General features: G+C 51.0%; 1 non-coding gene across 1 annotated transcript; it reads right to left on the bottom strand.

Moving 5' to 3' along the window:
• Window positions 1–2,590: 2,590 nt before the first annotated feature.
• Cripto (cripto, EGF-CFC family member) lies at window positions 2,591–4,269 on the bottom strand. The gene is made up of 4 exons (XR_010051368.1): window positions 4,164–4,269; window positions 3,875–3,984; window positions 3,048–3,156; window positions 2,591–2,776 (listed from the first exon to the last, which is right to left on the bottom strand). It is a non-coding gene; the product is annotated as a cripto, EGF-CFC family member (transcript).
• Window positions 4,270–16,321: the final 12,052 nt, after the last annotated feature.

Below are 16,321 nucleotides of genomic sequence, written 5' to 3'. Positions count from 1 at the left end.
CCTGCCATGTCCTGGTCCCACAGCTGGGGCCCGTGGAGCTGGCTCTGGGAATGACCTGGCCGAGTGCTGGACTTGCTCTCAGTGCCCACCCTGTGGGAGGTGGCCACAGCTTGGGCACACAGACAGGGACGGTGAGCACCTGCACAGGGTGGTCACTGTGTGTCCTCCAAGACAAGGCGGGGCAAAGCCGTGTCCACGGTCCTGGTCACCATGTACCACGCTGGGATGGGAAATCAAAGGTCAACGGATGATGATGAAGATGATGGAGGCCAGGGGAGACTAGCCAGGACAGGCTGCTGGAGGGAGGTGGTTTGCTCAGTGGACACCTTGCAGCATGGAGTCCTCTTGCCCTGGGGGTTCCCTGTGGCTCTCAGGCAGCTGCTCGGCTGAGGGGCGATTGGGATGCACAGCATGGGTGTAGCGCCTCCCACCCAGGACTTCGGGGAGCCAGGGCTGATGCCTCCTCTCTTGGGCAGCCTGTGCTCTCTGGGGACCCAGGGACCATTCCACAGAAGCAGATGATGCTTTGTCCCTGACCCAACTGGACTCCTGGCTCCCAGACTCCCGGTGACCCTGGGCCAGAGTTGCTGGGACACTTTTCAGCTGTCTGCAAGATCTGTGATGGTGTCATCTATTCTAAAGCGTCATCCTGGGAGGAGGAATGGGGAGAGGTGACCCATGACGGAAGAGAAAGGGGGAAGAGGTCCCACGTGGTACCCCTGCCAGAGCAGAGGGAATAAGCCTGAAGGACAGACAGGCTGTGACAGACTTCGGGCGCCCCAGAGGGGTCCCCGAGGCCCTGACAACATGTGCTGGACAGCTCTATGGGGAATGAGAAGCCCTCCCCTGCCGGATGAGTCATTGTCAGGAACTTGCTCAACCCTGCAGGACACGGGGTACGGTGGCACAGGCCTGTCAGCCCAGCTATTGGGAGGCCGAGGCAGGAGGATCACAAGCTCAAGGCCAGGTCTATCTTAAAATAGCAAGGGCCAGGGCTGTAGCTCAGGGACAGAGTGCTTGCCTGGCACACGGAGGCCCTGGATTTAACCCTCAGTACCAAGAGGGAAAGGCCAGCCTGGGAGAGGACAGGTGCCCCATGGCCAGGCCTGGCCGTGTCCTCCTGACCCGACCTTGGCCAAGCCCTTGGAGTCTGATCCCTTAGCTGTCAGACTGGGCCATGGAAGTGGACGGTGTTGTCTTCCTGCTCATCCTCTGAGGACAGATGAGACTGGGCAAGGCTCCTGGGGTGATCATCAGGGCCACCAGCTTTTTGGGGTGTTTGCAGGCACTGGGTGGGGTGCTGAGCTGGGACACTGCTGCCCAGGCACATCCCGCTTCCAAAGGGCACGGCTCCCAGGGCAGCAGGCTGAGGGCTGAGCAGGACCAGAGGCCTCTGTCCTTGGCCACCAGGCTCTCTTTGTGTCCAGGTCCCCCAGTTTTCCACATCTCCCCTTTCAGATGGGGTGGGGGTGGGTCACTGTGGCTGACTTGGGACAGCACAGCACCTTCCCCTCAGCACACCTGGGGACCCAGGGAACCCCAGACCTTGTCTCCCCGCAGGGTGCCTGCCCCAAGGTAGGTGCCGTGGTACTGAAAGCCCACAGCCCCTAAGGTGTGTTTCGAGCCAGGTGCCAGCTCTGCAAACGGGGAGTCCAGGGCTGGGAGTGGTGCTCAGGGTGGAGCACTGACCGGAGGTCCCGTGTTCCACTCCCAGGGCTAAAGCAGGGAAAATGTATTTGCCAAGTGTGGTGGGGCTCACCTGTAACCCCAGCACTTGGGGAGGCTGAGGCAGGAGGATGGCAAATTGGGGCCTATTCTGGGTGACTTAGGGAGATCTTGTCTCAAAATGAAAAGGTAAAACTGAGTGTGGTGGTGCATGCCTGTAATTCCAGCACCCAGGGAGGCCGAGTCAGGGGGATGGCCCATGTCCAAGGCCAGCCTGGCTGCACAGTGAGTTTGAGGCCAACTGAACTACATAGAAACACCTTGCCTCAGTAATAATAATTCAGAGGGGAAAAACCCACTACCGTGAAGCACCTGTCAGCTCGACAGCCAGTACTCCTCGGGTGCATTTTGGTCAGAGTTTTCGCAGGCTCCAGTGTGTGCTCAGAGATGGCACAAATATGACACACAACTTTGTATCACTGTTTACAACTAACCGTACTTCATTCTCTCTATGACGAGCCGGGTGTGGTGGTATACACCTGTATTCCAGCACTGGAGAGGCGGAGGCAGGCAGATCACTGGGAGTTTGAGGCCAACTTGGACCAAACAGCAAAACCTTGTTTTAGAAACCACAAAACAAGGGCTGGGGATATAGTTCAGTGGCACAACACCTGCCTGGCAAGCATGGGGCCCTGAGTTTGATTTCCAGTTTCAACCCTCACCCAAAAAACCCCAGTAGAATTGTCTCTTTTTTTTTGCTTTTTCATTTTTATTGGTACCAGGGATTGAACTCACGACTGCCTGCTTGCAAGGCAGGAGCCCATGCCGCTGAGCTAAATCCCCAGCCCCTGAATTGTCTTAATTGACGCTACTTAAGATATTTCTGGCCAGTCCCACATTAGGATTATTCTTTAATGACCTGTAGATTTAATAGTTTAAAAGAAAGTAATAGGAAATTTTTTTTTGTAATAGAAATTCTTTTAAAAAGTTACACATATCAACAAACACAGACTTGTATTCAGGAGGCTGAGGCAGAAGGATCGTTGTGCATTCAAGACCAGCCTGGGCTACAAAGTGAGGTCAAGGCCAGCCTGGACTGCATAGGTAGACCCTGTTTCAAAAAGAAAGAAAGAGAGAAAGAGACTTCAGTGCTAGGTAGGACTTTTTTTTTTTTTTTTGGTACCAGAGATTGAACTCATGGCCACTGAGCTAAATCCCCAGCAGAATTTTTTTTTTTTAAACAGCTTTTGTGAAGTGAAGCTGCTGGTTCCTAGAAGCCCAGGGATAGGTGTGGAAATTGCTCATTATTTTAAAGCAGCCAACAGCAGATTGTCTTTAGTTCCAAACCAGAGCAGTGGCCTTGAGATTCGCAAGGTACCTACACTGGAGCCTCCAGGAGGAGGCAGGCAGCAGCCAGCAGGAGAACGGAGCCCATGGATGGCGCGGATCCCGGAGTACCGGAAGCCGGGCTGTTGTCCCTCACGTGGCCCTCTGCAGGGACAGAGAGGTCGTTAGAGGACAGCCATCCGCAGCGTGGACTCCTGTGAGCTTCCTCTCCCTGGACACTCGTCCCTGGTCCCCGCCCCAGCAAGGGACACCTGGCGTGGGGCCACCTTGTTGAGGCTCTGGTGCTGGGAGACAGCACAGGGGGGCCCCAAATCCCAGGAGAAAACCAGGGCTCTGCTTGTTCAGTCACTGGACCTGGGCTTACAGACCCCTGTCCTGGGCCTGCTGATGGGAGTGGGGGCCCCTCTTGTGCAAGGGGGGGGGCATTTGCTGTCATTCACTCCCCACCCCCAGGACACATTCAACACAGGACAGCAGCAGCCTGGGGTCAGAGGAGTCGGTGACGGGTGTGCCCAGTCTGAATTTGGGGCTGGGTGGGGACAGTGCCTCCAGGGGGCTCCTCTGGGTCCCGCCCTTCTCTCCTTTCTCCTTCAAGTCAGTAAACTCAAGGGGACGGGCCCCATTCCTGGGGGGCCTTTTGGGAGAAAGGAAGGGGTGGCTGAGGACATCAGGGACAAGGAAGCCTGGGGGCCCGAGACCCCAGGCCTCCCACCCACCCTCCGAGTGGAGACCCACAGGAGTCAGTGCGGGCGGCAGGATGGCGGAACCTCAGGGACAGCATTCCAGGGGTGCCCAGATCTCTGGCCCTTCCGGGCTTCCTAGGCAGCCAGCTCTGCCCTGTCACGGGGGCACCCCTGCTCACCACATCCAGGGAGGAAGGCCTGGGGGAAGCAGTGGATCTGGCCCAGCCAGCACTTGCACATTAAACACTTTCGGGGCAGCCAGGAGCCATGGGGCACGGAGCCACATTTCCTGAAAAGGGACAGGTGACAACTCCTCAGTTTTCTTTTTGAGACAGGATCTTGCCATGCAGTTTAGGCTGGCCTTGAACTCACTAGGTAGCCTGGGCTGCCTTTGAACTTGCAAAGATCCTCCTGCCTCAGCCTCTTCCCGAGCCTTTGAAATGACCTCCCTCTACTCCTGTGGCTTACTGTGTGTGTGTGTTGTGTTCACAGTTGCGTCCATAGTAGGATGGGGGGCAGGCACAGAAGGACCCCAAGATGCAAGTGCCCCCATTCAGACAGCAGGTTTTGTTTAGCTTCTTACCTGAAATGAAGAGGGAGGGAGGGGATGGGAAGCCCACAGTGCTGGCTCCCATCGGAGGTGTGCCCCGCCCACGGACTGCATCTCCCTGTCTTGTGGGTAGATGTCTGGACCCTCCCAGGACAGGACTCTGCTCTCCAGACCTCTGAGCAGTGACACCAGTCACAGGTGGTTGCCAATGTGACTGCCCACCCAGCAGACCCTCTCTCGGTGAAAGGCTCACAAAGGAGCCACTGGGGGGGACAGAGGTGACCAAGGACAGGTGGCTCTTACTGTCCTGGATTCCCACTGGTGGCACGAGCTGGGAGGGCCTGGGACGAAGGGGCAGTGCCCCCTGGGCATGGCTGCTGTCCTCTGTGCGGGCTAGGTCCCCCAGGGGCGGGCCAGCAGGTGCCTGGCGGCTGGAGCCTGAATGACAGAATCAAGGCCTGCAGTCTGTGTCTGAGGCCCCAGGAAAATTGGGAGTGACCAGAAGAGCAAAGACACCAGGGCGGGGTTTGGCCCAGGGGTGGGGTGTCCTTCCCCGCCCCGCAGGTCCTGGTCCTGGATTCCCCCGCAGTATGAGAAAAAAACTAATCAAAAAAGCACAGATTCCCTTACCAGCTTCTGCTCCCAGGTCAAACGCGTTGGAAATGGCCATAATCAAAATCACCCTGGGAAGAGGAAATGGGGCAGCGTCAGCAAAACAAAGCATCCCAGGGTCCCCTCAGCCCCAGGGTGATGCCTCAGGCAAAGGGGAGGAACCTCAGAGCCCACTTTCTCTTCCCCCTCATGCAGTGCCTAACACAGGTAACAAAATGTTGAGCACAGGTCACTGCTATCTAATTCTTTCACATATGTACACATGAATGACATGCACATAATTTTAAGTAGTTGCAAAATCCTCTCCTAGGCTGGGTGTGGTGGTGCAGGCCTGTAATCTCAGCCTTCAGGGAGGCTGAGGCAGGCTGGGGTGCACAGTTAAGTTCAAGGCCAGCCTGAACTACAAAGGAAGACCTTATCTCTCTCTCTCTCTCTCTCTCTCTCTTTTTTTTTTTTTTTTTTTTTTTGTCTTTTTCATTTTTATCGGTACGGGGATCAAACTCAGGACTGCCTGCTTGCAAGGCAGGTGCTTATGCCACTGAGCCAAATCCCCAGTCCCTGAAGACCTTATCTCAAAAAAAGAAAACAAATTAAAAATAGCTATTGACATTTTAGTGTTTTGGTGAGTTCCAGTTTACCAATGAGTTCATTTGAATCTGTCATTTAAAATTATTTCAGGTTTAAAAATTTTAGTACTATTCTCAACAATTCGGCAAACCTGCCTCCAGAAGGTGATTTTTAACTCTGTAAATGGCTCTGCACCTCCAGGAATAGGAAAGAGTCTTTCTCAGGCAGAGCCACCTACGGCAGCGGAGGACGTCTCAGTGGGAATTCCCAGGTTTTCCTGGAGCAGCAGCCTTGAGGTTGCTGCACCTCTAAGACTCTAGGGAGATAAAACTCGGGCAGAGGAAACCTCCTAGCAGCGGGAAGGTAGTGACCAAGATGAGTTCCTACCTGGAAGAGATGTGCTTCATCCTCCAGCCTTCTGGAGCTCGTAACTGTAGGGGGAGACACAGACGCTGACGGTGGCTTCTGCTCACAGGGTCTCGGCCACAACACCCAGGCTTAAGCTGGGACCTCCAGACCACGCACTAGAGGACAGCGTGACCCGGGCGAGACCCTGCCCCGGGTCTCGGAGATGCCAGAGCCCAACTGTCTGGGACAGTAGGGGAGCCAGGGCTCTAGAGGATGTTTTGACTTTGGGCAGGGACTTCTGGGACCCTCAGGTGGGCGGGAGGCGGGACTGGAACCCAGACAAAGCCCAGCGCTGTGGGCTGGGTGGGGAGACACTGGGGGTTGGGGGGGCGGGTCTCACCCTTTGGGCTCCTCTGCCGGACTGCGGGGCCGGTCCGTCCCTGAGGACGAAATGGATGCCGCTCTTCTCTTCTGCAGGGAAAAGGCTGAGCAGTTTTTGACTGGGGTCCATGCTGCTGAGGTGCAGGGGTGGTGGGCAGCCTTTGAGGTTTCACCCGCCAGCATTAATTACTGAAATTTGCTTTTTTACCTTTGTTTTCCTGAGAAAGAGGCCTTAAAACTGCGCCTGCCCAGGGGACACTTGTGTGCAGGGCTGAGGCCAGGTGGGGAGGTGCTGAGGGTGGGAGGCACCTGAGAAGCCTTCTTGGAGTGCACCTGGGAAAAGCCGTGGGCACTTGGCCGGCATTGGGCCATCAGCCTTGCCCTGGGCTCGCTATGGGTATCCTGTGGACAGGGTCTCCTGACTTTACCCAGGCTGTGCTCAAACTTGTGATCCTCCTGCCTCCCAGAATGCTGGGATCACAGGCAAGCACCCCCATGCTTGGCTTTCCCTCGACCACCAGCGCACATGTGTGCCTGCTCCCGGACCCTTGCAGCCCAGCACCACGACATCGGGGACTGAGCAGTGTTTCCTGGCTGGTTCCACGATGACTAAGGATGAGGTGTGCATGGGACAATCTGGTCCCCTGATCCCTCCGACCTCCAGCTTCCTCGGTAGAAACGCCCAGTCAGGGTGGCTCGAGGCTTTAATTCTAATTTCTAAAGTGAAGCCCGGCTCTACCTGACATATCGGTGTTCAGGAAGCTTTTATCAGGCCCCACGCTCACCGGCCTCAGGTCCTTGGCTTTAGGCCGAGCCAGGCAAACTGGCAGCATCTGTGGGCCCCTGTGCCACCTGGGGTCACAGCTCCCTTCTGGCCACAGTGGGGTTTGGTGGACCCCAGCACTGTTCCTTGCAAGGGGATGGAAAGCCTCTTTGGGGCGCCTGTAGACTGGGGTGCCAGGGAGGGGATAGGCAGTCGCTAAGCACCGTCCCTGAGAGCCCCATGATGGTTTGCAGCTGGCTCTGCTGGTGGGGGCAGGAGTGGACTCAGCGCCAAGCGCCCCTGGATGCCACTGCCCCTGGTCCCCACAGAGGCTGCCCAGGCTGAGCTGAGCGCTGTGTGCCGGAGGCCCGGGCCTGGGGCGGGGGAGGAGGACAGGCAGGTGCCCTTGGTCCCAAACATTCCACAACTGTCTCGGGTCAAGGTGATGGAGCTGTGTTTCCTTGGACATCAAACCAGCCAGGCAAAACCAGGGAATCCAGAGCCGTGATGGAGGCACAGACTGCCAGTTGCAGGCCAACCAAGGGCCAGGTGCTGGAGGGACAGACCCCAGCTTTCGGTCCGAAGCCAGCCTGACCCCGTTTATAGCTGCATCCATACAGGATGAAACCCTCCCTTCAGCCAAGAGCAGACGCTCTCATCGGGGTGGTGCATCCTCCGTTCATTGTCCTCCCACCCCCAGGGTGGTGGGACTCGACTAAGCCATCAAGGTGAAGCCCCGCAGCTTCTGGTCTGAAGGACATTAAGGCTAAAGTCTGGCTGGGTCATTACCATGCTAATGGCTTTCTGTTTTTCTCCACGAGAACTTAACAAACAACAACTCTGGAAACCCATTGGCATTTGCCGCTGGTATTTCCGTGGGGCATAAAGGCTGGATTCCTGCATACAGAGGTCTCTGGTCTCACAGTTGGGAAGACAGACTCCAGCTGGGCGCCAGGTGGGGTGGAGCCAAGGCTGGGGTGGGGGTGTTATGTGCAGGGCTGGCTACCAGCAGAAATGTGGTCCCGAGGTTCTGGAGACATGCACGGATAAAAAAAGTACAAAATATACAGGAAGTCTGGGTATGGTGACGCATACCTGTAATCCCAGCATTCGGGAGGCCGAGGCAGGAGGATTGCTGCAAGTTTGAGTCCAGCCTGGGCTATAAGATGGGTTCGAGGGACCTGCATAGTGAGACCCTATCTCAAAAAGACAAGAGAAAAAGAAAGAGAATAAAGGAAAGGGAGGGACAGTTTGGGGAGAGGATTCTACCTAGTCTCTGGGCGAGTTCATTTTTAAATTAATTATTCTCTTAAAACTGGATCATCTGGGGCTGGGGATTTAGCTCAGCGGCATAAGTACCTGCCTTGCAATCTCGTGGTTGTGAGTTTGATCCCTGGTACTGATTTAAAAAAAAAAAAAAAGAAAGAAAGAAAGACTGGATTGTCTACATTTGGCAGTGAATTTAACTCCCCTGTACATAGATACCCTGGTGAACATCTGGGAGAGAAACTGTCCCGTAAAGCCCTAGCCCTGGAATTGCTTGATTAAAGGGTGGCCATTTGCAAATTATTTTGTAGGTTGCATCATGGGCCTAGTTTCTGTTAATTTGGTACATGAAAAATAGTATTTTGTTGTTGTTTGGAGTTGTGCTGTTTCCTGTGCTTATTGGTTGTTTATTTTGTTTAAGTCAGGGTCTTTCTGTGTAGTGCAGGCTAGGCTGGAACTCTACCTTCCTGCCTCAGGCTCCTGAGTGCAGGGATTACAAACTTGCACACCCACCCTGGCCTCAAAGGAAAGAAAGACAAACAGTGGTGAGTGCTTATGGCTCCGCCCTGAATATGCGGAACTCAGTATAGCTTTTCACCCTACACAAAGCCAGATCCCCCATGCCCTTTCTGGAAGCCTGGGGAGTGGAGGGAAGTCGGGCTGAGACCAGATGTGAATATAATTTAGACTCACATGAGTGAGGCTTACTGGTGCCTGCCTGGCAAGGGTGAGGTCCTTAGCTCGAGTCCTGAAACGCCCCCCTCAAAATAAAGAATTATAAGGGCAATCAAAATATTTGGTGATTGTTTACATTTTAAAAAATTTACCAAAGGGCCGAGATACAGCTCCATGGCACAGCAAGTGCGAGGTCATGAGTTCAAGGTCTCGAAGGATACTCCAAGCTTGTCTGGAATTCATTGGAATCCTCCTGCCTCTGCTTCCCAAGTGCTGAGATCACAGGCGTGTGCCACCACGCTTTAATTCTAGCCTCTTTCTGAAGCAGTTCTGGAGTCCTCTTTCCCAAGTGTCTTTACAGCTGTGATCAAAAATACGGTGACTGCTGCTGCCTCACAGCACCCTCCCGAAAGGCAGCTGGTGAAAACAGAACGATGGGTCCTTGTCCACTTATCCACCAGAGCTGGCGTCACTGACTTCTGGCTCTCTCTGAAAGTCAATATGACTAGGAAAAGGAAACATTTTGAACCAAAGCAGGACATGAGTAGCCAGGACAGCGCAACGGAAGGAGTCCTCAGGAAAGAGGACTCTGGAACTGCTACAGACAGTGGTGAGGACGAGGGGACCAGTGTGTGCAAAATGGTGAGTGGGGACCCATGGCAAGGTGACTTAGTGTAATACATTTTAAAAAATCTGAACATTCACTGTTTTTGTATCAGGGATCGAACTCAGGACCTCGCACTTGCCAGGCAGGCACTTATGCCGCTGAGCTAAATCCCCAGCCTGACACATTCACTGTTGTTATAGATTAAAAACTGGTGGTCTGGGGCTGGAGATTTAGCTCAGCGGCATAAGCACCTTCCTTGTAAGCAGGCAGTTGTGAGTTTGATCCCCGGTACCGATAAAAAGGAAAAAGACAAAAAAAAAAAAAAAAAAAACCAAAAAAATACTGGTGGTCAGCGTAACACCAGCGGAATTAAATCACCATGGTGCTGAGCATAAGTGTTTTACCTGAGGGAAGTTGCCAGCATAAAGAGAGATGTGGAGAAGGAGAAGCTATTGCGTTGAGGCCTTGAGGCATTGTGGGTTCCCCTACAAGTTACTGTTTGAGCCGTTGGTTCTCCTGGAGAAGCTCTGGTCCTCACATCAAGCATTGCTTCCTAAGCATTGCTTCCTGGCTCTGGAGAGGAAGACATGTGCCGCTTGGTCTCCAGTAAGAACTCATCACGCTGGCTTCCTGGCATGTACCTGACTGTGCTTGTCGTCGTCAGAGGAGCTCAGGGCCTCCGTTTCGCTGAGGATGGCTGTGGTGCCTTCAGGACAGCCCTGGTCTTTGTGGTGAGTATGACTTCTCGGCTCCAGCATAGAACCCTCATCCCACCGGCACAGCTCCTTCACCCTGCTGGCACGGACTTTCTGGCTTCCACCGCTGACCTTTGGGCCTTCCCAGCATGGATCCGTAAAAGAGACTGGCGTGAGCCCTTCTTGTAGGCTCTGGCCCTCTAGTTGGACTCGTGGGAGGCACTGTCATGAGCTCTGGGTCTTCATCTGGACTCATGTGGGACATTGCTGTGGGACCCAGGTCCTTGGCTAAATATTCTATGTCTTTATGTTGTGGACAGATTTCCTGCATTTCTTTGTGTTAACTCTGGGTGACTGTCATAAAATAATATAAATTCCTGATTTTAATTGTTCTCTTCACAACCCCTGACTACAACAGCTGTGCTTTCTGATTGCACCCCATCATTTTGAACAAAAACCTTTTCTCTTTCCCATTCAACCCAACAGTTACTGGTCAGCTTTCCAAGCTGAGAACAGTAAGGAGCTCAAGTTTCCCGGGTTGTCTGCCTGTAGCCTTTCCTGCCTCCTGAATAAGACACCCCAAGAATCTAACCCACACAAGTGTGGGGACAGACAGATGAGGTGGTCATCTGACCACCCACGGGCAGGGCCAGGCCAGTTGGGCCCTGAGCAGATGGCAGACAGGCTCCTAGGAGCTAAGAAGGAGGCTGGTTTTCACAAGACCGGGACAAGTGCCTTTAAATTCTCTTGTAAGTGGGTTTTGTCTAAGAGGGTTTTGTATGGCTGCCACACAGGCATGCTTCAGGACCCCTAAAGGTTCTGCAAGGGATGTGATGGGAGTGGATGGTGGAGACTTGTGTACCAGGTCTGCGCTGCTATCGGAAATGGCTGATGAGCTCTAGCTGGCCAATGTCCTCTGCACAGGTGACCTAGGATTCTGAAGCTGCCCTCCCCTAAGGGAAATCAGCTGAGCCCTCTGACCTGCGGAAACTGTAAGAGGAGCGGGCATTGGATCAAGCCACCAGCCTGTAAGAATCTGTACATAGCAATACAGTGAATACAAACGCTGTGGCGGAAATACACCTGTAATTGCAGTATTTGGAAGGCTGAGGCAGGAGGATCATGAGGTCTAGGTCAGCCTGGGCTTCACAGTGAGTCCTTTTCTCAAAAAATCAAAAGTAGCTGGGTGTGGTGGTACATGTCTGCAATCCTATATATATATATATATATATATATATATATATATATTATTTTTTTGGTACTGAAGATCGAACTCACAACCTTGTGCTTGCCAGGTGCTTATGCTACTGAGGTAAATCCCCAACCCTGCAATCCCAGAACTGAGAGGCTGAGGCAGGAGGATAACAGCAAGTTTGAGGCCAATCTGGACCACAGTGAGCTCAAGGCTCTCCTGGGCTACATAGCAACATCTGGTCTCAACCATACTAAAATCAAGTGTACAATTAATGAGGGTCCCAAGCTGAAAAACCGTCCCCAGGTGAGTATGTTGCACCCCTGAGGTCTGCCCTGGTCTCTTTATAACCAGTCTCCTCCCACGTTTCTGATTTCTAGCATCCTAAGTTGGTCTTTCTGAGCCTTTGAACTTCACCTAATTACAAATGCATGCGTGCTTTTATTTCTGTTTGCTCAGTTGAGAGACATTCTCATGGTCGGTAGACCTCTGCTGGTTTTTACCACTATGTAATAATCTACCATGTATCTCACAAAGATTCTGCACCATTTATTGAAGAGACTGTCCCCTTTTCTTCAGGGACTGATTGTTGCTACACTCCTGGGCCTGTTTCTCTCTGTTTCCATGTTCAGTAGGGGCTGGGGATATAGCTCAGTGGCACAGTTCGAGGTCCTGAGTTCGATTCTCAGTACCAAAAAAAAAAAAAAAATTCGTCCTGTGTCCAAATGTTCCACTGCTTCTCTGCCTTTTACCGTACAAGCCTGTCTCCATTGTTGTAACCTTTTAATGGCTCTTGGTACTTGTTCTACGAAGTCTGCTCTTTTTTCTTGATAATCAAGATTATCTTGGCTGTTCTTGGCCTTTTATAGTTCCACATAACTTTTTAATTTTTCTTTTAAAATATACTTTATTGGTAGTACGTATTTGTGATACATAATAATTACACTCATCTTGGGCATTTGGTACATACACATACTGAATCTTGGTCGTTTTTACCCCATCCCATATTTCTGTTTTTCTGTGAGAGGGTCGGTCTTTCTGTGTATAGCCTAGGCTGACCTTGGATTTGTGATCCTCCTGCCTTGGCTTCCCCAGCATTGAGGTTATAGTATGTGCTACCTACCATGCACAACTTGTACACTGTCAGTCTGTTTGAATGACTTGCTATGTAGCTCGGGCTGGCCTCCAGTGTCATCCTCGTACCCCAGCCCCTGAGACCTGGGATTACTGCTGTGCACGAGCATAATGTGGCTCAAGACCTTTTCTCTTAGAAAAGTGTTCTGCCAGTCTCTTTCTGATTGGAGAGTTTGGTCCATTTATGTTTAATGTAATCATCCATAAGGATTTATATCTCTATTTTATTTGTATTCTACATGTGTTAATCTCTCCTACTTGATTCTTATTGGTGGGTCCACATTTTCTAGTGAATCATTTTAATTTTAATGCTGTTTATTTTACTTCATTTATTTATTTGATACCAAGAACTGAACTCAGGGGCTCACACTTGCCAGACAGGCACTGTACTATTGAGCCACATCCCTGGGCCCTATTTTACTGTATTTTTATTATTATTTTCAAATTATTTATTTATTTTTATTTACTTACTTTATTTTTAAAAGATTCTATTTTTTGCTTTTTTAGTGATCATCCTGGGGATTGCAATTGGTGCTTTGACTTGAGATAATTTAGTTCATGTCAATTTTGATAACATATAAAACCTTTGCTCCCAATATAATATTATTTTGTTTTCCTTTTATCTTATCAATTACATTAAAAAAATTTTTTTAAAACTTTTTATCGGTACCGGGGATTGAACTCAGGACCGCCTGCTTGCAAGGCAGGTGCTTATGCCGCTCAGCTAAATCCCAGCCCCATAAATTACATTTTTTTTTCCTGTTTAACTCTGGGTGATCATACATTTTTAATAAATGACCACAATTAAATAATCATTGGCTTATTCAGCTGTCTTTAAAATCAGATAGGAAGCCGAGTGTGGTGGTTCACACCTGTAATCCCAATATTCTGGGAGGCTGAGGCAGGAAGGCCAGCCAGGGTTACACAGAGAAACTGATCAATGTCTAAAAAAAGGAAAAAAGGGCTGGGGATAGAGATCAGCCACGTGAGCCTCTGCCTGGCAAGCGAAAGGTTCTGAATTCAATTCCTGGTACCAAAAAAGAAAAAAATTTTAAAAATTGGGTAACCGAAGGAAAAGGTTAGAAACAAGCACGCGTACCTGCTGTGGTTTACAGCTGCGGGCATGGGTCCCTCTGCCGTGCTCTCTTTCTTTCTTTGTGTGCTTTTTCCTTTCTCAGCTCTAAAAGCTACATTCCAACAGTGCTTGTAAGGCGGGTCTGCCAACTGCAAGCTACCTTGTTTTTCTTTTGAGATTTAGGGTCTTCCTCTTTCTTTGATGGAGACTGGTCTTGCTGGGCACCCAGGGGTATTTATTTTTGTTTCCCTTTGCTCTTGGTGGTGCTGGGGCTGGGACCCAGGATCTCCCACCCCTTGGCAGCTGCTCTGCCACAGAGCTGCCTCTCCAGCCTGGGACACCATGCTCATCTTTTGCCCTTTTTATTTTAAAAATTTATTAGTTTAAAAAAATTTATTAGGTGTTTTTTTTTTTTGAGACAGGGCCTCACTATATAGCCCAGGGTGGCCTCGAACTCATGTAATCCTCCTGCCTCAGTCTCCCAAGAGCTGGGATAACAGGCATGCACCACCTTGCCTGACTCCACAGGTCACTGTTACCCAGGCTAGCCTCAAACATTTGATCTTCCTACCTCAGCCTCCCAAATGTTGGGATTACAGGTGTGTGCACCACAATGCTCAGTCTTGATGTGGGGTTAGTGATGCGTGCACTCCGCAGAGAAGCCCACCTGTGCACAGAGGCCGAGCCCAGCGGGAGCCAAACTGCACCTCTAAGGGCTGAGCCTACACTGCAGCCTGGGCGCTCAGAAACTGTGCAGTGTTTTGGAGACGCCTTGCCAGTGATCTGTCCACGGTGAGCTTACTAGTCAGACAGTGCTTTACTGGTGTAGAAGCACATTTTGCAGGTTTATAATTTATTGGTACTGGGAATTGAACCTGGTACATCCCCAGCCTGTAATCTTTATTTTACTTTTATTTTGGGGCAGCAGGGTCTCACTAAGTTGCTTAGGCTGGGCTCAAACTTGAGATCCTCCTGCCTCACCTCCCAAGTAGCTGGGGTGATAGCCCTGGGCCACCTCATCGGGTCACATTTTGTGTCTGAGAACTTCCTGGTTCATCTTCCTGGCAGTGAATGGGTTCATCATGGCTCATGTGAAAACAGATCCCCGGACCCCTAGCCAGGATCCACCCTCCACCCCGGCAGAGGGGAGCCCCAGGCCGTGCCAGCAAGCGAGGAGCCCTTCCTGGGTCCCCCTAGCCACCTGTGCTAATTGCAGACACCGCTCAACACCCTTTTTGTGTAGTAGTGAGACCATGCATGGCCAGGAGCAGGTTACCAGGTAAAATCCAGGACCGGTTTTATCTAAATTTCTGATTCCTACCAACTACATTTTCAGGACAAATGTCACCTGGCAATATTTGAGGCATACTTTTGCAAAAATGTTAATTTTTTCCTGGAATTCAAATTTAATTTTTATTGGCTAAATCTCTCCATCTTTTTGAGGTGCACATTGTAGTCCAGAGTCTGGGCCTCATCTGTCCCATGTAAGTGTCACAAAGAGGTCCTGTGGGCTTTTAAATTAGTTCCTGGGATAAGGTTTCCTCCGAAAGATGATTAAGCTTTGGAATATTTGGGTTTCTTGAAAACTGAAACAGTCCTGACCTGAAACTGCCTTCTAAGGTTGGTTCTTTGGTTCAGAAAATCAGGAAAAATGAAACAAAAGGAAAATTAAACACCAGTTACTAATAATATCAAGTTGGAAAATGGGGAGGGGAAAGGAGTTAAAAAAAGGACCAAGGTGTGTTATGCACACGGACCCCTCCCCAAGGTGGCTTACAGCCAGAGTGCTGCAGGCAGGCACTGATAGAAGGATCAGAAATAAGACAGGGACGCAATTCTAAGATTCTACTCAAATAAGCAAGCACACAACACTTTATAGGTAAGAGTTAATATCGTTGCAAAGATTCGAGCACAGCTAACAATTTAGCATACAATTTAAAACAGTTTAAGCCAGTCATGGAGGTGCAGACCTGTCATCCCAGCACTCAGGAGGCTGAGGCAGGGGGATTGTTGTAAATTTGAGACCAACTTGGACGATAAAGTGAGCTCAAGCCCAGCCTGAACTGCATAGCGAGACCCTGTCTCAAAAAGACAAAAAAAAAAAGAAATTATATATATAAATAAGCTATGAATAAGTAGAAAACGTTTTATGTAGAAGGGAGACTCAGAAGGAGGGGGCTGGGGGAGGGGCAGGCAAAGTGGTGCAGGAGGCCTCAGAGTGATCAAGCCTCTGGCCCGGCCACAGTTACACCACTCTGGGTAACTAATACACACTAAGAGAAGCCAGATAAAACCACTGCACACATGTACCCATGGGGATATCGGGAGCTGTGGCCCTGCACAGGAAGGAGAGCGGCTGGGAGCTGGCTCCTGGCTGAGGGTCACATCCACAGTCACAGGTCCCATTGAGGCAGTGATGGCTACCAGCAGGACAGTTAGGCAGCCAGTGACCTGTCTGACACAACCTAAAAGTATTCGGGTGCTGGGTGCAGGCCTGTGACCCTAGCACACCGGGAGGCTAAAGCAGGAGGGTGGGGAGAGTTCAAACTCAGATGTCTCAAAAAAAGAGAAAAAGAGGCTGGAGGTTGTGGCTCCGCTGGAATGCTCTGGGTTCATCTCCAGTTCCACAAAATGAAGCAAAACACTCTTAATCCAAGGGCAGGGGATTTAACTCAGCACCATAAGCAGCTGCCTGGCAAGCAAGAGGTCATAAGTTCAACGCCCAGTGCAAAAAAACACAAAAGCACCCCTCCCCAAATCC

Source organism: Cavia porcellus, unplaced genomic scaffold, assembly GCF_034190915.1.
Source record: "Cavia porcellus strain 051 isolate PalLab524CR breed Dunkin Hartley unplaced genomic scaffold, mCavPor4.1 scaffold_14, whole genome shotgun sequence".
NCBI lineage: Eukaryota > Metazoa > Chordata > Mammalia > Rodentia > Caviidae > Cavia > Cavia porcellus.
Note: the sequence above shows the minus strand (reverse complement) of the source record. Positions and strands in the feature narration are given on the sequence as shown.